General features: G+C 34.4%; 1 long non-coding RNA gene across 1 annotated transcript; it reads right to left on the bottom strand.

The window, feature by feature from the left end:
- Positions 1–357: 357 nt before the first annotated feature.
- Positions 358–4211, bottom strand: LOC132267325 (uncharacterized). Its single transcript, XR_009468978.1, has 2 exons — positions 3733–4211; positions 358–641 (listed from the first exon to the last, which is right to left on the bottom strand). It is a non-coding gene; the product is annotated as an uncharacterized LOC132267325 (long non-coding RNA).
- Positions 4212–24271: the final 20060 nt, after the last annotated feature.

Raw genomic sequence — 24271 nt, 5'->3', positions numbered from 1 at the left:
TTTTGAACAATTACGACCCATAAGGTACTACCTAGTGCACAGTCTAATGATCACTATAAGAAAAACAGTTTTTTTATCACAATGGAAAATGCTTTCTACAGTTTTGAACCGTGGTAGAAAATGCCGTGGAAGAAAGTAGACGGCTTTCTATCACGGTTTTGCACCGTGGTAGAAAGTCCTTTTTCTACCACGGTGCAGAACCGTGGTAGAAAGTCTTATATTATTTTTTTTTAAAAATAGTGTACAACCCCTATGATGCCTTTTTTTTTTTTTTTCGCCCTACTACTAGCCTTGGAAGGACCCAAGAAGCAAACCCTATAAATAAAAAATAGCATCATAACCCAAATAACTTACAACTGGCCAATAACATCATATATATATATATATATATATATATATATATATATATATAACCAATTCCAAATCATGATTTTATACAAAAATATATACAAATTTCAAAGAAGTACAATATCTACAAGCTCTTTACATAACCAAAATAAAACAAAAAATCTTCATATCTTCTTGCCCTGTTTTAGTCTCTCTCTTCCATATATGCAACTTCTTGATCATGAGCCATACAAAAAATATAACGGCAACAAAAAAAGTAATGGGAATCGCAATCCCGCTATCCTGGCTTTAACCTACAAAATGTAATAATTAAAGTAAGAGAATGTAAAACAAGTTATAAAGTTGTCAAGTTGTAAAGTTGCCAAAATTATATATATTGAGTTTTTAGGCTCTTATAAATGTGGAAGACGTCCAGTGCCATAACTACTCGAAGAAAAGGAAAATTATGCAGGTCTATTGTGCATTCCCTGTCTGTTAGTAGCAAACAAACAAAAAACATTGTGATCCGTATGGGCCATACAAGGAGAGTCGGAACACTCCTCTGTGGCATAAACATTTTTCCTGAGAGGGGGGCTTGAAATGGAGGCCACAATGTCCTACTACTAAAGGCCATAAAAGTCCATTTGGACTAATGTGAAAAAAAGGCAACTTGACTGGCTTTCACTGGAATCAGAAACAGTTTTATCCTATCACATGCAAACTATATAATCCTTCTATTACGCATATGTGAGAAACTGACAACCCCTATCCTAGTGTCCTTTTGTTTCTGTTCTATACTAGTCATTTTCTGTCTCCAAATTCATATTCCATGTTGTTTGGGAATTGAAAAGCAATTCCAACGATTAATCTTTCCAACTGATATATTTAATTAGCTTCCAAAATTGACAAGATTTTTCTATAAAACAAAAATGTTTTTATCTCCTTTTTTGAATATCAAAATCTGATTTCTAAGACCTACTTGACAAAATGGAATTCATGCATGTCCTAAAATTCGAAACTCAAAATAGAGTTACACTCATACTTATTCCCTTACTATTCTCTGCGTTTCCAAAACGTTCTCAAACGTTGAAAAAAATACTAGATTAAGATGGAGTGATTAAACTTATCATCTATAATGGCGAGTAGATGATAAGTGGGTTTTAAATACTTTTTACTCGTTGGTTAGCATGTGCTGGTTCTCACTAATACTATTATTAAACTCATAGTAATAGAGTAAACCAAGTCTTCTGTACTTGTTTATTTCTATAATTGAGAAAAATTGTCATTTGTGGTTAACTTGTAATGCCAAATTAGACTTGGTCCAGTATCTTATCAAAGAGAATAATATTAAAAATTCAAAACCAGAATTGGTCCAGTATCTTAGCAATTACTAATTAGAGAAGAATATTAAAATAAGCCAAATCAGAATTGGTCCAGGATCTTAGCAAGAGAAGAGAATATTTAAATAGGAAGTTATAATGGTGCAAGCCTGCAACTGAATGTCCTCTACCACCGGGACCAAAAAATATATGCCCTCTCCATCAAGCCAAGCCGGTGAAAAAAAACATTATTAGGTTTTTCATAGTGAACCATTCCATAAAACTCTCTAATTATAGTCATCGATCATAATAACAGTATTGATGATATACATATAGATTATGTGATATATATGTGCACATATGTTTGTGTTTATCTGTACATATTCCTTTTTACAATTTGAATTTAGAACTCAAATGAAACACTGGGTCAATCTGCTTTCAAACTCATAATTTACGTATTGTTTGATCAATGTCTGCTCAATATGTTCACTTTACTTTACGATTGAGTAGAATGGCAGCTGAAATTGCCCACCTCCTAATGTTACTTAATTGGCACTCAGCCAATTCAGTTTTCTAGCTTATTAGGCTGCTATTCAGTAGGTTGATTCTTGTTAAGCACCAGCTCAAGCTGATGATAACAATTGAGGTAATTGACCATAGACTAACCAACCTTAGCTCTATGCGAATGGATTAGATAATATTGCACCTAGGCTGCTTACTAGTTGGTTTGGCAAGTATGATTGATTTAGCTTGCCTAAGTTGCAGGATTAAAAAAAATATATGATGTGTTTCTATATAGTAAATTCAACCTTTACTATAACCTACTGCAAAATTGGTCACTTAACGCACGTGACCCCCTATACCCTGTCATTAAGGTGCATCCAACCTTTATTAATATGATATTAGTTGACATTAGCATTAGCATAATTAATAAATCTCTCATTTTTTTATCAATATTTTTCCAATTTCCTAGATCATTAATGTTCAAAGGAAGATTATCATTCTCATTCATATACTCTTCATTTACCAAATCTTCAAGTTCATTCACATTTTCTTCATTTTGATTCTCATTCCTATCTTCATTCATTAAATCTCCATGTTCATTAAGATTTTGGCATCTAGCTACTTGGTTGTGTTAATTGGTATGACATATTACAGTATAACCTCTACAAAACAATAGCATTAGGACCACATAAATTCTATTAATTAAGGGAGATATTAATTAATTTAACGATATATTTTACGTGCATTATTTATTTATTTTAAAACATTTAATTTCTCAATAGTTTTAAAGATTCATTACATTGTACTCATTTAATCAATTACTATTTTTGTATAGAATCAAGATTAATTTTTTATTTATTTATTTTTTTTTTTCAGTTTAAGCCTGAAGAAATAACTGCTATAATGAATGATTTTTTTGAACCTGGGTCGCTTGCACCAACTGGCTTATACTTTGGTGGCTCAAAGCATATGGTGATCCAAGGTGAACCAAGGGGTATTCATGGATATTCGTAAGTTTTATTTGCCTTCATCAACAGAGATTGGTTGATATGCCCTTCACAATTTTTAAGAAAAATGATTTTCAACATCACAATGGTTGAATCTCAATCCCAGTTTTTTTCATTACATAAAAACTGCCCCAACAAAAACCAATCAACAATGCCCATTCTCCATCAGCAACACAACAAATATAACAAACAAATTCAAATTCTATTCTGCCCCAACCTCCATTCAAAATACACTGCTTAATTTTTTAGAAAATTCAGGGACTAGCCCTTCACAGGTTTTTCAAAGAAAAATGTAGCTTCATCACAACCCAAGTAAAACTGCCCCTACTCCATTCAACAATTCCCAAACTCGAATTACAGATTTTCAGCTCAATACCTTTTTCAATTTAAAATCACAGTCCAACAATCAAGTCCCATTGTTCAATTTCAGTCCAACATTTTCTTTTTAGATTTCAATTTTTCAATTTTTTTGTTTTTTCAGAATATCAACTCAACAAATATGCATATATATACTGAAAATGAAAAAAAAAAAAATGAAAAAAAAAAAAGAAGATAAAAGATGCAGATCGACATACCCAAGAGAAGAATCAGAGAGAAAGGAGATGGAATTCGACGGAAAATGCAGAGACTACGGCGCTTGATTAGACGGAAAATGCAGAGACGGTTTGATTTGACGCCAAAGTGTCCTTCGAATGGGAGGGAGGAGTTAGGGCTTCGAATGAGAGAGGGAGCAAGGGTTAGGGCTTGGAGAAAGGGGCAAATCCTCTTGTTTTGGATTCTCATTCGGTTTCCCCTCTTTTTTGGCTTCCTCCACTGGCTTTTCATCTTATTACTTCTCTTCCGGTGCTTTCTTTTCAACTCCTTGCTCTGCTTTCTTATCTTCTTCTTTCTCCGGCAGCTTCTCCTCGGCAGCAGGCGGCGGTGGAGCTTCCTCCTGCGTTGCTGCCTCCGTATACATTGATTTCAAGAATTTCAGAGGCCATAGACTCCGAATCGTGAACAAGATCGAGAAAGGGGCGGCCGGCTTTTGAGATATATGTTTGTGTTGTGGTTTCTGTCCATGTGAGCAGTATATATATATATATATATATATATATATATATATATTATTGACACTAGCGGGAAAAAGACCAGGCAAAAGTTAAGTGAAAATATTTCATTTTCTACGACGGTTTTAAATCACTTTCTATCACGGTTATAAAATAATCGTGATAAAAGAATATACTTTCTATCACAGTTATTTAAAAATCGTGGTAAAAGAATATATTTTTTATCATGGTTTTTCATTAATCATGGTAGAAGGGGTCTTCTACTATGATTTTTTTAAAAGTGTGGTAAAAAACTATTTTTCTTGTAGTGGATGTAGAGAGAACTCGTACCTCCCGTACTAGGACCAAGTCCTAACCGTATCATTTTTCACGTCCTTACGACTCCTAAAATCAACAAGTTCATGATATATATTCAATCACAATGCATGAAATTAACTACTAAGCACAAGTCGGGTGAAACAACACAAACCATGTCCTAGGGATTCAAGTCTACAATGACATACACCATGTTGAATCTTCAATGTGCGATTTGTTACACATGCAATGGTATACAATGTTGAATCTTCAATGTGCGATTCATTACACGCTACAATGACATTATAATTCAACTAAATCAAGTCACCATTAAGCAAACTATAATTACTACGCATACTACAACCTAGTAATAAGCTCTCAAGGTAAACATAATTAATATTCTACAAGAGTTTATCGTTTTAACAAGACAAATTTCTAGAATTAAATATATTAGTAAATGAAACAATTTACTTACACATGAAATACATACTATACATGCTTTACATTTCTAAATATTAATTAAACCAAATTACTATCATGTTAGCTACAATTACTAAATATACTACAATCTAATAATATGTCTTCAAAGTAAACATTATTAATTTTATTCAAGATTTCATCATCATAACAACAAAATCTCTAAAATTTAGAAATCTAGTAAATGAAATGATTTACTATAACATGATATACAAATATATATACACTAAACATGCTTTTAAATCATATTCGCATGAATGTATAACAAGTCCAAATCCATGATTTAAGCATAAAACAATGTCAAATGCTTGATTAAATTAATGGAGCAATTACATAGAATTTAATTAAATAAAATAATTAGTTAATTAAATTCTCTAGATTTCAAAACTCATCTAAATGACTTCAAATTATTATATGTCAAAGATCATGTTATGGTCATTACATATATTAAGGCAAAAACTTAATTAAATCATTGGAATAATTAAATGGAATTTAATTAAATTATTTAGATTTTAAAACTCCAAATGATTCCAAGTTTATATATATTAAAGATCAAGTCAAGGCCTTTAATAATATTATGTCAAAACATATTTTCATGCAAGGTACTACTACCAACAATCTTTAAAACTAAAGTAAAGATATGCAACAAGTTATATAAACCCCAAAAGCATATAAAACACTAAGCTTATAAACATGAAACACCCCCTACCTTACTAGAGAAGTGTCTCTTTAGAATTCAAAGAAAGTAAAGGTTTTCTAAGAAACCCTTCAAGGGTTTTGTATAGGAGGGTGAGGGGAAGCTAAAGTATTCCAAATTTTAGGTCAAAAGGTGAGTGGAAGGAGACCAAAACTATGGTTTTAGGTCTAGGTCAAGCCTTACTTCAATGGAGGCAAGGTTAGGGTTTTGAGAGCAAAGAGATGAGATGAAATGAAGTGAGTGGGGGATCTTGTATTCCTCCACTCACTATGTGCACTAGCACCATATTCTTCACACACATCTTTTGGGTAATAACACAAACACGCCTCTTTCCAAAAGTAATCTCAAAATAATCCAAAATAATTGCAAAAAGGTCCCTCCACCAAATATCTTCCAAATAAAATTGCAAATGGTCCCTAAAACGAAAAATAATCACATTATTTAATTACATAAAATCGCAAAAATAAAGAATGTTTCCGAAGAAACTATGCATCCATGCCCTTTACGAAAAAGTAAACAAGTAGCATGCTTTTCTAAAAATATAAAACTATGTATTTCATGAAAATCAAATGTAATGGATGCATGCAAAGTCGGGACTAAATCCTAGCACAAAAAGTGAGGTTACGCGAAAAGAAATGATAAACGGGAAAAAGACGAAAAAAGAAAAATGTCAGAAAAAGAAAATGTGAAGACGACACGGTCCTCACCAAGACGATATCAATCCAAAAAAAAGAGCCTCGGGAACTATTCCTGAGTACTTGAGACAACCCAAAGGGATAAAAACCCGAACTTGGAAAAGAAAAAATCAACGGAAAAAGAAAATCTGTAAAAATGGGGAAAAAAAAAAAAAGGAAATGAAGGAAAATGACTAGGTCATTACATAAGGTGTAACGCCCCAAACCCGGGGTCCTAAATACTAAGCGGGTCCCAAATATATACTGTAGTCTACATTTACATGGCATCACTGGATATAAAATTAAACACGTAATGCTACAAGGAATTGCTTGAAATATCATATATTCATTGTCTTTGCTTTACATTGAACCTTAAAGTTACATTTGCAATACTATAATTTACAAGGCTGAAATATATTACATGCCAAGGTTCATACAAGTTAGGTCTTTAGTTACAAAATATGACATGAACACAATATGCATTTTGATTTCCAAAATAAGCAAAAACAGTCCCTTAAGTTTCGCCTAGACTTGTGGAGAGACATCTTTTTTCTTAAGACTTGGAAAATGGTTATAATAAAGGGGTGAGCAACACTTCGCTCAGTAGAGGATGCCTAAATGGCATTTCCTCAAGTTGAGTAAGCATGGCACATAACACGTAAGAGCATAGGAAGAATGAAGGGGAATCATACAAGGAAATTCAATCACTATCAACCTTCGAGCAAAATACCAACTATATTCCAATGCCAAGGGAATGCCATGCCATATGTGCCTTCATCACACACACACACACACACACACATGACTCCAACACTTTCACACCAAAAAGATACTAATTAACTGGACTTCGGGTATCTCCTTCCATCCTTATAGTTAACTAATATCACCGTAAATGGGATACTTTCCCAATCCCGGTTTTAAGAAAATATTAATCCTCCTCCCTACAAGACTACTTTCCCCACAATTGCCACACCCTTCAACTCACTCACATCATGCAATGAGTAATGTAATGACCCTGTCATTTTCCTTCATTTCTTTTCCCTATTTTTACGGATTTTTTTTTTCCGTTGATGTTTTCTTTTCTGAGTCCGAGTTTTGACCCTTCGAATTATCATGAGTGCTCGTGAATAGTTCCTGACACTTATTCTTTTGGGAGATTGGTATCGTCCTTGTGAAGACCGTGTCGTCTCCCCTTTTCTTTTTTGACTTATTCTTTTGGGAGATTGGTATCGTCCTTGTGAAGACCGTGTCGTCTCCCCTTTTCTTTTTTGAACATTTTCTTTTCGTCTTTTTCCCGTTTGTCACTCCTTTCGCGTAACCTCACTTTTTGTGCTTAGATTTGATTTCCAACTTTACGTACCTTCATTCCATTTGGTTTCCATGAAATGTGTATCTTTACTTTTGTAGAAAAGTACACTGGTTGTTCACTGTGTTCGTAGGGGTATGGATGAAAAGTTTTTTCAGAAACATTCTTCTTTCTTGGGGTGTTTTTCATAAATATCTTTTAAAGATATCTTATTTCAGGGGTTTTTAGGAAAGTATCTTTTGGAAGATGTTTTCATTTTGGGTCATTCGTGCAGTTATCCTTTTTTGAAGGGGCCATTGTGCAATTTACGAAAGTTAATACCAAGTGTCCTGTTTTGGGCTTGGATCCTCCTACGGGATTCATTTTCACTTTACGTCGAGTCGTATACTCTTAGAATTGTCTTCCGGTCATTTTTTCCAATTTTAGGATTTTTAACCCCGGTTGCCACCGAACTTGTTCAGGGCATATCTTTATATTCGGGACTCAATTTTTGACGCCGTTTCTTCCATTATTTATTTTTTTTTCATTTCGGTTCTTTTTTGGTCATGATGTTTTTCCTTTTGAGTGTGTCTGGAAGGATTTCACTTTTCGGGTTCGCGCGGGACCTGTTCGGGGCACATTTTGAGAATTCTATAAATAGGAGGGAGGAGAGAGGAAAAATTAGATTTTTCTTCTTTCTCTCCCATGGTTGCCGGCCATTTTCTCCCCTTTGGGCTACCATCTTCTCTCTTCCTTTTGGACTTCTTCCCCTTTGATTCTTCCCTCACCGATGAAGGCTTTATTGTCGGCCTTGACGAGGCCTTTATTTCCCTTCTTTTAGAATCTGGTTTTGACCATTTTTGAGTTCGGGTTTGGATTTTGGTGTTGCCGCAAGAGGGTTTATTGTTCCCCTCGTTGTCCTTATCGTATCCTCGAAGTATCGTTGGATTCGGAGAGGTTTCATATTGGTGTCATTTGAGATTTTCATCTCAAATTGAGGTAGGGGATGTTTATAGGTTTACAATCTTGGTGTCTTAATTATTTTTGAGATTTATATAACTTGTATGCATGTCTTTGTATATAATATAGAATTTAATTTAATTATTCCTTGTATGTAATTTGAATTCACATAGTTGCATCTAGTGTGGAATTAACTTAAGATATAATATTAAATCAGGCCTTGACTTCTTCATTAACATATATAAATTTGAGAATATTTGGATGGGTTTTGAAATCTAGAAATTTTAATTAAATGAAATAATTAAAATCTATTTAATGGTTCCATTGATTTAATTAGGTATCTAACTTGATATATGTAATGATATTGACTTGTTCTTTAGCATTTATTAATTTGGAATCATTTAGAGTTGTTTTAAAATCTAGAGATTTTATTATTTTATTTTAATTAAATTTATTTAATTGTTCCAATGATCTAATTAAGTTTTTGACTTGATATATGTATTAACCATGATATAATCTTTGATATATAATTATTTGAAGTCATTTGAAGTTGATTTATATTCTAGAGAAATTAATTTTTATTTAAGTGTTCCATTCATTTAAATAAACATTCGACTTGATATATGTCATGACAATAATATAATCTTTGACATATATTAATTAGGGATTATTTGGATGAGATTTGAAATCTAGGGAAATTAATTATTTTATGTCATTAATTTCCATTTTGTAGTATTAATGATTTAATCATGTATTTGATGTAACTTGCATGTTTAAATCATGACTTTGGATGTAATGACCCGGTCAATTTTTCTTCCTTTCCTTTCCTCTGATTTTTACGGATATATATATTTTTTTTTCGTTGATCTTTCTTTTCTGGGTTTGGCTTCTTGTCACTTAGTGTCATCTTGAGTGCTCGGGAATGGTTTCCGATACTCTTTCCTTTGGTTTGACGACTTCCTTTGAGCACCGAGTCATTTCACGTTTTCACTTTTGTGACACTATTAACTTTTCGTCTTTTCTTGGTTGTCACTTTGTTGGAATAACCTCATTTTTCGTGTTCGGATTTGATTCCGGTTTTGCATGCATCCACGATATTTAAATTCTATGCTATGTGTATTTTTACTTTTGTAGAAAAGTATGCTAGTTGTGGTCTTTCTTCTTTAAGGGTGTGGATGCACACTTCTTTGTAATTTCTCTTTCTTTTGGGGTCATTTGTGTAATTACTGTAAAGTAATTATTTTTCATCTTAGGGACCATTTTGTAATTTAATTTGGAAGATATTTTTAAAAAGGACCTTTTTGCAATTTTTGAAAAAGTGTGACAAGTGTCACACTCTCATTAGTCCACTTGTTGATATTTGTGTGGAAACACTTTGAAGCCTTGGATGATGACATGTGGAGGGTGGAGATTCAACCACTTGTTGGCTTAGGATTGGTACATTTGTTGGCTTAGATAGTTGACAAGTGTAGGCTTGAGATTAAGCCTAGGATGGAGCTTTGAATGAGTGACAAGTGCATGCTCCAAATTAAGTCTTGCAATTAATTTTTGGGCTACTTCGGAATTATGTTGTTAAAAGGGGTTTTTGTGCAATTGACCAAATGTTGTGTGTGTTGACCTTGGTGTAAGACCACATAGTGAGTGGAGGATTTCGATTTCCTTCACTCACATTCTTTCACACTTAATTTCTATCTCTTCCCTCTCTTGTAAAGAAAACCCTAGCCTCTATGGATGGAGCTTGAAACCTTAGGCCTTGACCTTGATTTTTGATGGCCTTCCACTCACCTTAGACCTTAAAGCTTGGAACACCTTTTGTTCCCCTCATCCTCCTTTACATAACCCTAGAAGGGTTTGCCATTTTGTGTTGATTTGCCTTGGATTCTAGAGAGACTCTTCTCTAGTGAGGTAGGGGATGTTATAGGGTTATATTTTTGTTTCTTGCATGCTAATGATGCTTTTATAAGTTATATGCATGTCTTTTGTTAATTTGAGAAATTAATGATTTATCATATCTTGCATATAACTCATTTTAGACTTGGTAAATGGCATGGCCATGAGTTAATCTTTGATATATATATATTTGGGATGATTTAGATGAATTTTCAAATCTAGAGATTAAATGGATTTAATTTGATTTAAATTCTAGTAAATTGTATTTTACTTGTATTCCATTTTAGACTTGAGATATGGTATGCCCATGATTTGGTGCTTAATATATATTAATTAGGGATCATTTGAATAACTTTTGAAATCTAGAGATTTGATTAATTTAAATTAATTAAATTCTATATGATGCTATCTTGTTCATTTGACACTTTTGATTTGATATATATAATGAGCATGCTATATTGTTTAACATATACTAATTTGAGGTTATTCGAATTTGATTTGAAATCTAGAGAATTTGATTATCTTGTTTAATTAAATTCTATCTAATGGCTCCATGGATCTATTGGTATTTTAGAAGTTGTTTCTATATTCAAATCATGGACTTGAACTTGTTATGTATTCACTTTGTTGTGTTTTGAGCATTGGACAACTTTGTTGTTATATTTATATTCATGAGAATATGTTTTCTTTATGGAATATATTGATGCCATGTGTAATGAATTGCACACTTTGTAATTGACATTATATATGTCATTTTAGAATTGAAATTCTAAGGCATGGATTGTGTGGTTTCAACCTACTTGTGCATGGAAGGTGGTTTTCGTGCATTATATAAATTACGTATAAATTGTGAACTTATTTGATTATTTTGGAGTCTTAGGACATTGTTACAAGTGACATGGCTAGAGTTTGGCTCTAGTACGGGAGGTATGAGTTCTCCCCAATTGAGATAGTGCGCACTAGGGTGGTCTTCCCAGCGGGTTAATGCCCAGAATAACCATTTAGTTCTCGGCGGAAATCCGAGACGTGATGTCTAAGTCTTCCACTATTTGATTTCGCATTCAATTCCAAGTTGACAATCATGTTTAATTGTGACTTGTGGTTTTGGCTATTGGCGATTGATGTTGTTAAGTACATCCATACTAAATTGTTATATTTAGTTGTTTTCACACTTTTAGATTTCAAGTTGATAACTTAAAGAATCTATGTCTTGATGTGTGCTATTTGAAATTCTAATTGTACTAAATTTTTATATTTAGTTGTTATTGCATTTTAGATTTCAAGATGGTAACCTTGAGAATCTATATCTTGATACTTGTGTAGCATGCTTCTATGTTAATTAATTGCGTAGATATTGTGATTTGTGCTTTGTTGTTCAAATGTGACTTTAGAATGATCCTATAGATTCATTTGGAACATAGACTTTAGGTGGCATGATCCACTATAATTGTTTTAGTATTTTAGATTTCAAGTTAGTGACCTTGAGAATCTACATCTTGTTGCTTTTATAGCATGCTCCCATGTTACTTGAATGCACGAATGATGTGATTTGTGCTAGAAATGATCTTAGGTAGCTTAGGATGCTCCCTGGGTCACACTTTGACATAGACGTTAGGTGGCATGAGCCCCTTTAACATGTTTCACCTTAAGGTGATAAAATTGTAAAAAGTTAGGTCGATGCATGCTCATCTCCTACGAGTAGCTTTATGTTACTCACCCACGTTGTGGGGACATTTTTTAGGTACAGGAATTAAAGTTGAGACTCTCATTATGCTTTGATGGGTTGTGGACTTGGAAGTTTCCATCTTTGTGAAGGTTGGCTTGGAATGCCATTTGTAATCTTATTTGTCAAAATGTGTATATTTGATTCCATATATGTAATGTGTACATGAGTACACTCTTTACAATGTATTTGACATGTATGAGATGAGACCGGAGGCCAATGACATGTATTTTGTATCCTATGTAATTTTTGACTTCATGAGATTTTGTGAAAATATTGAAAAATCACAAGTTATTGTTTCACCATGGGTGCATCGGGTGTGGGAATTCCATTTTTATTCTTTCATAGGGTCTTATTAATCATGTATGAAGTGTGGCCAAGGGCCAAATGGTCATTTGAAGTCATTTGTTGATTTTGGTTTTCAAAGTTTCCATTTTAAGTTCATTTTCGCCTTTTTGGTCGTCGGGGGGTCGAATTTTGACTCGGCCATTTTCGAGAGTTGCGGACCATTCCCGCATGCTCAAAATCACTATTTACGTTTGTGTGAATGATCGTTTTCATGAAAACCCCTTTCGTTTGTGTTTTGAGCCTCATATGGACTCATTTCACCTTTTTGTTAAAAAATTCAGCTTAAGGGTATTTTGGGAATTTTCTTTGTGAAATAAATTTTGTTCTTGACTCCACCACATAGAAAATGTGATTTTAGGGGGAGTTTCTTCACGACATTTTTTTGAAAAATGTCATATTGACCTCGAAAATTGTGTCGTAAACTCATTTTTCTGCAAAAAAAATTTTTTCTGTTGCATTTTGGGTGTTCTGTTCAAGTTGAACTAGTTCAAGAATAGTTGAACCGGTTTAAGGTGTCATTTTGGTTCAGCTTGGGCGTACTTCCAATGTTGAACCGGTTCAAGAATGTTGAACCAGTTCAAGAATGTTGAACCGGTACAAGTCTTCCAGAGTTTTCAGTTTTAGACTTCTAACTTCAAACTGATGTAACTTCTTTGTTTTAACTCCGAATTTATCCGTTATTGAGTCTAAAATGACCATGTCAAAATAAGCTTTCCAATGGTATGATTTTCAGTTTCAGATTCTTTTCTTAGCTCATGATATCCTCATTTTAGTGAGAGGGTGTCGGATTTGGTTCGAACCGGGATAGGGTTCTTCTAGGATTTCATTTCCTTTGGCCTTGAGACTTGATGTGAAGTTACCAAAGGATGTTATTGATCTCATTTGACTTGTTGGGATTCAAATTCCTTCCTCTTAGGGTAAAATGACCATTTTACCCTTGGTCCTTGTATTGGTAGGGTTTTAATACCCTTGTTGCTTCCGCTGAGTCTCAAAATTTTTTGAAGGGCCATTCTTATGTTTGAGGGATGATGTACATCTCTAAGGACTTGGTTTCATTTTGTTTCCACATTTTGGATCAACTTCGCGTCATCACAGGACACACTGGGTTGAAAAATAAAGGGTCGTCATAGGTGGTATCAGAGCTCCTAGGTTTAAATACCTTGGACGACGGGTTTTGGGTGCATATCATGCTAATGTTGCCATACTCTATGCGTTTATATGTTTCATGATAACATGTTTATGTGCTGATGTGCAATATGTGGTATGCTGTCTGTTTAGCCTGTTTTGATTCTATTGTAAAGAGCATGACATATGATGTATGCTAGATTAGATTTGTATATGCATGATTGTTTTGCATATTTGATAGGACTTGGGATTAGTTATAGGATGTTTGACTTGAGGTTGAGTTGTTTGGTGAGTTTGCACTTAGTGTGATGGTTGGTGTGTCTGGTTTTGTTTAGGCACTCTTATTTGAGGTTGTTGGTGATTGTCCACATGGTTTTACGGTAGTTTAAGTCGTTGTTGGCCTAGTATTGGCTTTGGATAGGTGGAAGGTCACCTTTTGTTTGGGCTTTTGTGAGTTGAGTCATTAGGCGTAGCCTTAATTAGAGCTTTTGGATCGTTTGTGGATTTGTTAGTTTTGGGCCATGATGAGGTTATGGACCTCTTAGGATCCTTGGTTGTTCGAGGTGGTTCCTCTGAGATTGCAATTTTCTTGGGCGAGTATGTTTATGGGTGGGTGCATGGCACTGACATGCTATCGTGCTGGCTAGCTACGAGCGCAGTTCGGATGGAATCAGTGTTGGTTTTTGTTCCGATGGGCGTTGTCCTTTTGGGTTGGCAATGATGTGAGTTTTGTTTTGTGCATCTGGTGTTGAGACGGTGATTGATGGTCGTTTTAGGGACGATTTTGGAGATTGATTTGATTGTTCTATTGTATGGCTAGAGTAGCCATTTCATTTGAGTTCTCCTTGCGTGATGACGCTTTTGGGATCAAGTTGATTGATTGATGTTTCGGGTTAGTGAGAGCATTGCATTGTTAGTGTCACTTGTAGTGTTACCCTTAGATTCGGAGATGGATTGTTAGAGTCTTACCATTGTGGTAAGGGCTCATGATTGTTTTGAGACAGGTTGTTATCACATTAGTTTTTGGAGTCAGATTATGGCTAGGACTGGTCTTTCCTTTTACCTAGATACTCTAGGACATGATGTCCATAGGGTTCATTATCGCATCATTTTTATTTTCTGCAGTTTCGTTTACTACCATGTTAGTAGTATGATTTATGATATTGTAATGTATGAGTAGGTGGAAGTGTGTCCACATTTGCTTTCTTATTGTGTGGCATTAGTATGCCTTCTCTATATGCTTAGAGATGCCATGTTGTTACTGTGTTTTAATGACATGCTTTTGTGCTTACGTGGAGACGTGCTGCATGTACCCTTGATTTTATCTATGTGAGTAGACTTACCTTTTTGGTAGTTGCATTCCTTGTTATATGCATGACTTCCATATTTGGGTTTCCTTTTTTGCTCCCTTTTCGTATGTGTCGTGTTGACATTTGTGGGAGAATAGGGTTCATTTTCTTTTTTGGTTCGAGTAAGGGATTTTATAAAGAGTAAGTCTCTTCTCTTTGTTGCATTGTGCACAGTTTTGGGGTTGGTTGGTCGGTGAGGATCACCATTGTTGTTTTGAGTCCTTGGTGAGGATTTGGTTGATTTTGGTCGACTTACTTCCATGTAGGGGGTGAAGTCTTTGACCTTGTTGTCTTTCATTTCAAAGATAGATTCGTGGTGTTGTTCTTCTTAGGACTGGTGTTTTCCTTTCTTTCATGTCTTCCCTTGGGGAGTTTTTGCCGTGGTTGTTGACGGAGTTGTTGTAATGACCCGGATTTTTCGAATAAATTTTTTCCGTTGTCTTTTCCCTTCTGAGTTTGGTTTCTTGTTGATTAGTGTCATCTCGAGTGCTCTGGGGTGATTTCCGAGACTCTTTTATGTGGATTGACAACTTCCTTTGAGGACCGAGTTATTCCCACATTTTTCGTTTTTCGACACTATTCACTTTTTGTCTTTTTTCCTATTCCGTCTTTTCCTCATTTGTCACTCTTTTTGCGTAACCACACTTCTTGTGTTCGGAGTAGGTTTCTGACTTCACGTATCTTCATTCCCAATGATTTCTATGAGATACGTATCTTTACTTTCGTGAGAAAGTACTCTGGTTGCTCCCGGTGTCCATAGGTGCATAAATGCAAAGTTCTTTGGAAACTTTTTCTTTTCTTGGGGTGTTTTTCATAAATATCTTTTAAAGATATTTTATTTCAGGGGTAACTAAGAAAATATTTTTTGGAAGATATTTTCATTCTGGGGCAGTTTCGTAATTTTCACTTTTTGGAGGGGTCATTGTGCAATTAATGAAAGTTATTGCTCGATGCCTTGTTTTGAGCATGGATCCTCGTATGGGATTCATTTTCACATTTCGTTGAGTCGTGGACTCTTAGAATTTCCTCCTGGACGATGTTTTCCAGTTTTAGGGTTTCGGGCCCCAATTTACGCTGAACTTGTTTTGGGCATAACTCTCTGTTCGGGACTCGGTTTTTGACGCCGTTTCTTCCGTTGTTCATATTTTCTCATTTGGAATCTTTTTTGTTCATAGAGTTTTGCCGTTTGAGCACGTCTGCTCAGATTTCACTTTTTAGGACCCGGCGGGGCCCGTTCGGGGTACTTTTTGAGTTTTTCTATAAATAGGAGGTCTTAGAAAGAAAAACCAGATTTTTCTCTCTCTCTCCTCTCTCATGGCCGGTCCAAGCTCCATCCATGGCTGCCATCTTCTCTCTCCTCTTTTGTCTTCTTCCCTTCATTAAAAAGTGGTGATGCCTTTGTGTTTATTGTTCCCCTCAGCGAGGCCTTCGATTCCAACCGATTGGAATCTCGTTTTGGCCATTTCTTGAGTTCGGGTTTGAAGTCAAGTTGTGTTTTTGATTGGGCTTCCTTGGGATTCATGTTCGTGGTGCTGTCCCTGACAAAACCTAGGAGTTTCGTCGGATTCGAAGCCGATTTATTTTGGTGGGGATTTGAGATTTCATCTCAAATGGAGGTATGAAATGTTTTAGGCTTTTGTGTGTGTTGTATTGAGTATTTACCATGATTATACAACTTATATATGTGCCTTGTATCAAATCTAGAAAGTTGGTAATTTTTAATTCTTTGTATAAGATTTAAAATTCATGATGATATATAACTTTGATTTGAATTATGGCATGGTAGAAATTTGAGATCATTTGAATAACCTTTGAAATCTAGAGATTTAGTAAATTTTAAATTAATTAAATTATGCATGATGATAACTTGCTCACTTTGTGAAATTGATATGATATTTGCAATCACTATGAAATGGACATTCACATATATTATTTTGAGAATTTTTGGACATCTTTGATTTCTAGAGAAATTAATTAATTAGCTTAATTAATTTCTACTTAGTATTCTAAAGAATTAGACTTGTATTGTGTTCTTAAATCAAGTTATGACATGTTGTATAACATATATTAAATTGGGATTAATTCACATGGCCTTAAATTGAATGAAATAAACTTGTAATGTGATATTACATTAGTCCTTGGCATATTCTCTAAGATATGTTAAATTGAGAGTATTTGGTTAAGTTTGAAAATCTAGAGATTTTAATTAAAAGAATTAATTAAATTCTATTTTGTGGTCCCATTAGCTTAATTAAGGTTTTAACTTGATATTTGTATTGGCCATGACTTGTTTACTAGTATATATTAATTTGGGACTATCTGAAGTTGTTTTAGAACCTTGGGATTTAAATTAACATGATTTAATTAAAGTTCAACTTTGTTGTTCTAACAACCTAATTGAGTTTAGAATGGATATAGGTGATGACCTTGCCATGCCCTTTAACATGTATTAAATTGGGGTTAATTGAAATTGAATCAGAAATCTAGAGAATTTAATTGTGTTTATCTATTTAAATTCTATCAATTTGCTCCATGATCTAGTTGTGTTTTAGAAACAGTTTCTATATTCAAATCATGGACTTAGACTTGTTGTATATTCATTTGGTTATGTCTTGAACATTGGATAACATAGTTGCTATGTTTGTATTCATGAGAAAATGTTTTCAATATTGAATATATTGTTATCTTGCGTAATGATTTGCACACTTCATATTTAACATCTTTCATGCATAGCGTGTAACGAATCACACACTGAAGATTCGACATTCATCATATCATATTAGTTGTGGATTTAGAGCATGTATTGTATAGGTTTCCAAATTTGGTTGTGCTTAGTAGATAGTTGATTATCTTGCATATTCCTGTTGATATATGCGTTGTTACACAACTTGTTGATTTTGGAAACTTGGGGATGTCGTTGTTTGACTATGGCTAGGACATGGTTCTAGTACGGGGGATAATCCCTCTATATAGTCTAGTGTGCACATAGGGAGGTTATCCATGGGCTAGTAACCCTAAAGTAACTATGTTGTCGGTCTGATCTGGCGTGACGTCCGAGTATCCACTTTGTTTGGTTTCGCATTTCACTTTCAAGTTGATAACTAGATGATGTTGTAATTTGTTGTTCCTTATTTGTCGTTCCATTTTAAGTTTCATGATGTTAACTTTGCGAAATTGTGATTTATGCATTGTATTGGGAGTTCCAATGTTGGTTAAATTGCATCGATATTAAAAATTGTGTTTTGACGTTCTAATAAAGCTTAGGATTGATCCTATTGATTCATTTAGAACTTAGACGTTAGGTGGCATGAACCACTACTGTTATTTTGTGCTTTAGATTCTGAGTTGATGGCTTTGAGAACTTATACCTTGTTGCATTGTATAATATGCTCTTTTGATGTTGAATTGCGTGGATAATGTAATTCTTGTTAACTTGTATTCAAATATGCTTTTGTCATGTTGTATGGATTCCTCTAGACTTTGTTCAATTACATTGATAATGTGACCCGTGGTAACTATAAGCTCGTTGTATTAATCGGATTACTCCAACTTTGATTTGTCTCATTTATGTATTATATCATGATTCTTGTTGCTTTGTATAACATGTTTCTATGTTGTTGAAATGCATGGATGAAGTGATTTATGTTAGAAACACTCTAAGGTAGCTTAGGATGCTCCCCGAGTCTCACTTGGACATAGACGTTAGGTGGCATGAGCCCCTTTAACATGTTTCACCTTAAGGTGATAAATTTGTAAAACGTAGGTCGATGCATGCTCATTTCCTACGAGTAGCTTTATGTTACTCACCCCTACGATACTGAGGCATATTTCAGGTACAAGAATCAAAGTTGAGGTCTTCATTATGCTTGGATGGTTTGTGGACTTGGAGACTTCCATTTTTTGTAAAGGTTGGCTTGGAATGCCAATTGTAGTCTTATATGTCAACATGTGTACATTTGATTCCTTATATGTAATTTGTACATGAGTACACTTTTTACAATGTATTTAACATGTATAAGATGAGGCCGGAGGCCAATGACATGTAATTTGTATCCTATGTAATTTTTGACTTCAAGGAATATTATGAAAGTATTGAAAAATATTGAGTTTTTGCTTCACCATGTTTGCATTGGGTGTGGGAATTCCATTTTGATTCTTCCATAGGGTCTCATTAATCTTGTATGAAGTGTGGCCATGGCCCAAATGGTCAATTGACTCCATTTTGTATTTTTGGATTCTATGTTTTCCATTCCAAGTCCATTTTTGCCTTTTTGCCCGTTGGGGGGTCGGATTTTGTATCGGCCATATTTTTGGGCCATGGACCATTGTAGCGTGTCTAAATAGGTAAGTTACGTTTGCGTGCATGGTTGTTTCCGGGGAAAACCTCATCGTTTGTGTTTTGAGCCTCCAACGGACTCATTTTGCGTTTTTGTTGCATATTCTGATCTAGGGGTATTCTAGACTTTTCAATTCAGTTTTTTTCCTTCTTTCAACATGGTTGAATAGAAAATATATTTTTAGGGGAGGTTTATTTTTCATGTTTTTCCAGAAAATGTCGTCTTGGTATCAGAAATCGCATACGAAGTTCAGCTCTCAGTTTTTAAATTTAGCAGCTTTTTGGACCCTCTGGACCAGTTTTCTTGGGAGGGCATTTTGGGCATTTCACAACTAGTTTTTTTCAATTTTTCTTGACTGTCAAACAGAAAACTCGATTTTGAGCAGGGTTTCTTCTTTGAGTTTTTCCAGAAAATGTCATCTAGGCCCTCAAATTTCCATTTTTTTCGGAAAAACCCCTGCTGCCAAGTTTTTGGGTCGCACCCTTACTGCCCCTTCACATCTAAACATTTAGATGGGGCTTTGTAACCGGTTAGATGAGTGTGGGCAGCATTTTTGTCACTGTTTTTGGCCTTCTAATCGGTTAGATAGGCTATTTAACCGGTTAGATGTTCATGGGTTGCCTCTTTTGGACCGTTTTGCCCCTTCTTCTTCCGTTAGCCATATATTCTTTATCCGGACTCCGAATCAAGCGATTTTTGAGTCTAAGTTCATTGATTTTTCGTTGTCTTTCCAATGGTGTGCTCAGTAGCACCCACTTTTAAGTTGGAAATGACGAATTTTCCCCTACGTTCAATCTTATTCGTTTTTGAAATGTTGCTTCCCCATTTTATTCCTTTGGGTTCTGTGACCTCATTGAGGGTCATAATGGTGTCTTAGAGCCATGTTGTATCTCTAGAGACCATTTTTTTGTCTTTTGCTTCCGCACTTTGGATCCGTTATCAGGTCATCTTTCGGTTCATCACTGACGCACCGGGTTAAAAAATTTGGGCCGTCACATCAAAGGTTAAAGTTGTTCCTCTCGTTGTCCCCGACATAACCCCGCGGTATCGTTGGATTTGTAGCATTTGTCTTTCGGTGGGGATTTGAGATTTCATCTCAAATTGAGGTAGGGGATGCCTTAGGTTTATATCTTCGTTATATTGAGTTTATTTCATGCTTGTATAACTTAATCACATGCCTTTGTATTAAATCTAAAAACTTTATTATTTATTTTTCTTGCATGAGATTTAATTCTCCCGGTTGATTATAGCTTAGTTTAAACTAGTGGCATGCTATTAAATTACACCTTGATATAATCATTGATATATATTAAATTGAGAGCATTTGGACAACTATTGAAGTTTTTATTTAATATTTTTCTTGAATGAAAATTTAATTCATGTGGCCTTATCTAGCTTGAAATCAATATGTGATATCATATTATATTAGACCCTAGCATACTCTTCAACATATGTGAATTTGAGAGTAATCGGAGGTTTTTAAAATTTAGAGATAATTAATTAATTTGATTAATTAATTTATTCCAAGTATACTATTCACTCCATTGGATTTCTAACTTGATATTATTGATGTGCATGCTATATACTTTCGCATATATTAAATCAGGAATATTTTATTAGGTTTTGAAACCTTTCATTTATTATTTTTCTTGTATGAAGGTTTAATTGTCATGGTTGTAGCTTGCATGGAAATCACTTGTATTAGGCTATTAAATAAAGTCTTGGCATGTTTTATAACATACTCTAATTTGAGAGCATTTGGATAAGTTTTAAAATCTAGAGATTTTAATTAAAAGAATTAATTAAAACCTATTCAATGGGTCCATGAGCTTGATTAAGTTTCTAACTTGGTATTCATGATTTCCTTGACAAGTTCATTCATGTGCATCAAATTGAGAATAATCGAATAAGTTTTGAAACTTATATTTAATTATTTTCTTTGTATGGAACTTAATTCACATGGTTGTAACTTGTATTTCATGGGTCATTTAGCTTTTTATCATGTACCAAGACTTCTTGTAACTTGACTTTGTCAGTGTGTTTAATGAACTAGCACAATTGCCTTGGAATTATTTAATTATCCATGTATTGCTTAGTAACTAATTAAATCATTAATCTTATACTTGTGGTATATTTATGTCAATGGATTCCTTGTGGTTTAAATCCTAGTTTGTAGTCTATGTAGATGCATACCATGATCTCTTGACATTTCACATGCCATCATAGTTGAGAATTTAGGGCATGACTTATGTGTTTCCAAAATCTTGGTTATGCATGAAACATGGTTAATGCATTACTTTTTTCTTGATACTATCTTGATTTGCACAACTTGTTGATTTTGAAACTCGGGATATCAATCAAGATTTGACATGTCTAGGACTTGGTTATAGTATGGGAGATAGAGAGCTCCCTATACTATAGTGCGCACTAGGGGAAGGTACCCATGGGTTAGTAGCCCTAAAGTGATCCAAAGAGTACGGTTTTAATCTGGGCGATATTCGAGTATCCACATTGGTTGATTTCACTCTTTAAATTTTAAGTTGCTATTCCTTGAAGATTTAAAACTTGTCGTGTTATGTGGAATGCTTCAATCTTGTTAATTGCATAGATATTATGCTTAATCTTCGATTTCACTCCTTAAATTTCAAGTGTTATTCCTTGAAGATTTAATAACCTTTTCGTGTTTTATAGAATATTCCAACCTTGTTTCATTGCATAGATATTATGCCTTGTACTTGATTTCAGGTACTATTTTTGTCGTGTTAATTGAAATATTCCAATCATGTTTATTGCATTGATAATGTAGTTCTTGTTAAATTATATCAAGATATTCTTTTTGTCATGTTAATTAGAATATTCCAACCAAGTTAATTGCATTGATAATGTGATCCTTGTATTCAAGCATCCTTCTTGTCGTTTTGTATAGATTATTCCAAATCTTGGTCAATTGCATTGATAATGTGATTCATGTTAACTTATAAACTTGTCGCGTTCTTTGGATTATCCCAACCTTGATTCATTTCATATATATATATATATATATCATGATTCATGTAGATTTATACTTATGCAACTTATGATGCTCCTTGAGTCTCATTTTGACATATATGTTAGGTGGCATGAGCCCCTTTAACATGTTTCATCTTAAGGTGGTATAATTGTAAAATGCTAGGTCGATGCATGCTCATCTCCTGCGAGTAGCTTTATGCTACTCACCCCATTGTTACCAGGGCCATTTTTCAGGTACGAAGACTTGGTTTGCGGTGCTCATCACTCCTTGATGACTTGTAGCTTTTAAGTTTACGTTTCATTCAAATGTTAGCATAAAATGTCATTTTGTAGCCTTTTATCAAAACTTGTATATTTGATTCTAACAATGTAATGTGTGCCTAAACACACCTTTTGACTTTTATTTGATATGTATACCATGAGGCCAAGGGCCAAACATGTTTATATTTGCACTTGTACTCATTGGGTGCTATATTTTGTTTAAAAATGTAATTTTTCCAACTTTGGAGGTTTGGTATGTGATTTGGAGTAAATGTTAAGTAATGAGGCCATAGGCCATTGTAACACATCTAAAATACCATTTTACACTTGCGTGTATGTTCACATCATCACACAATTGTATACAATTCAATTTGATCATACTGTGGAGGATTTATATGAGACTTAGGAACTTCTCTTCATTTTTGGTGCATAGCAGGTTCATATGTACTTTCTTGAGTCATTTCGACAGACCGAAATGCCATTTTGGTCAACCGATGGCTTTTTGGATTTCATTGCACAGTAAAACACACATTCTAGTAGACACAATCACTGTCCAGGTCCATTTCGGTCGACCGATTCTTCATTTCGGTCGACCTAAATGATTTTCCTTCATTTTCAAGAATTTGGGCCATTTTCTATTCATTTTAGTAGACCAAAATGCCATTTTGGTCGACCTAAATAGCTCACACTCAACTGTCTCTTCAGTTTTGTTTTAGCACTGTTATTCCGACTTCAAATGGTCATATCTTCTTCATTTCTAATTCAAATGGGGTGATTCTTAAGCCTAAATTCAAGGATTTTTAGTCAAATTTCCAATTGTACCAATTCCATTCTCAGATTCAAATCACAGTGGGAGTTATTCATGTTTTAGTGAGACAGTGTCAGATTTTGCTTGAACCGGGAATGGGAGTTTTGTAGGATTCTTGTCCAAAGTTCTTAGAACCTCTTGGAATGTTGAGAAATGATTATTTTAGGTTTTATAGACCTTATTTTACTTAGTTAGAGTCAAATCTCCCTTCTCATTTGTAAACTGACCATTTTGCCCATTGGTTAATGGATTTTACCCGTTTTGACCTTTGTTTCCACTTTCGTTCTCTTTGAGTTTCATGACTTCATTGAAAGTCACTTGGGTGTCTTAGGGATGATTGATATCTCATAGATCTTATTTCTATTTGCTTCCACATTTTTGGATCCAGTTCGGGTCATCATAAGACACACTAGGTTGAAAAATCCATGGTCGTCACACTATATATACTCGTCAGCAAGGTAGCATCATCGGCAATTAGCACCCGCCCATGGCACATAATTTTGTACAGTAGCATTACACTATAAAGCCCTAATTCATAACATGCCCCCACTAAATCTACATATGACATGAAATCTATGCGTAAAACCTCTCGATATATATGACATCAATGCCACAAAACAATCATTGCCAAAAGCATTATGGTAACTAGACATCCTGTGTGAGTTAGGGTGTGGTCCAAAGACGTACAACTGGACTATTTCGGTCAATCCCAAAACTATGACAACAATATCATAGGTACTGTCACGCTTAAGGCCTTAAATCCTCAATATGAAGAAAATTGACAACTCAAAATCATAGAATCTCTAAATCAAGTCACTTAACACCAAT

Source organism: Cornus florida, unplaced genomic scaffold (genome assembly GCF_030987335.1).
Source record: "Cornus florida cultivar Cherokee Brave unplaced genomic scaffold, ASM3098733v1 CherokeeBrave_3.0.0_Hap2_Chr07, whole genome shotgun sequence".
Taxonomy (NCBI): domain Eukaryota; kingdom Viridiplantae; phylum Streptophyta; class Magnoliopsida; order Cornales; family Cornaceae; genus Cornus; species Cornus florida.
This window is presented reverse-complemented; position numbering and strand designations above follow the sequence as displayed.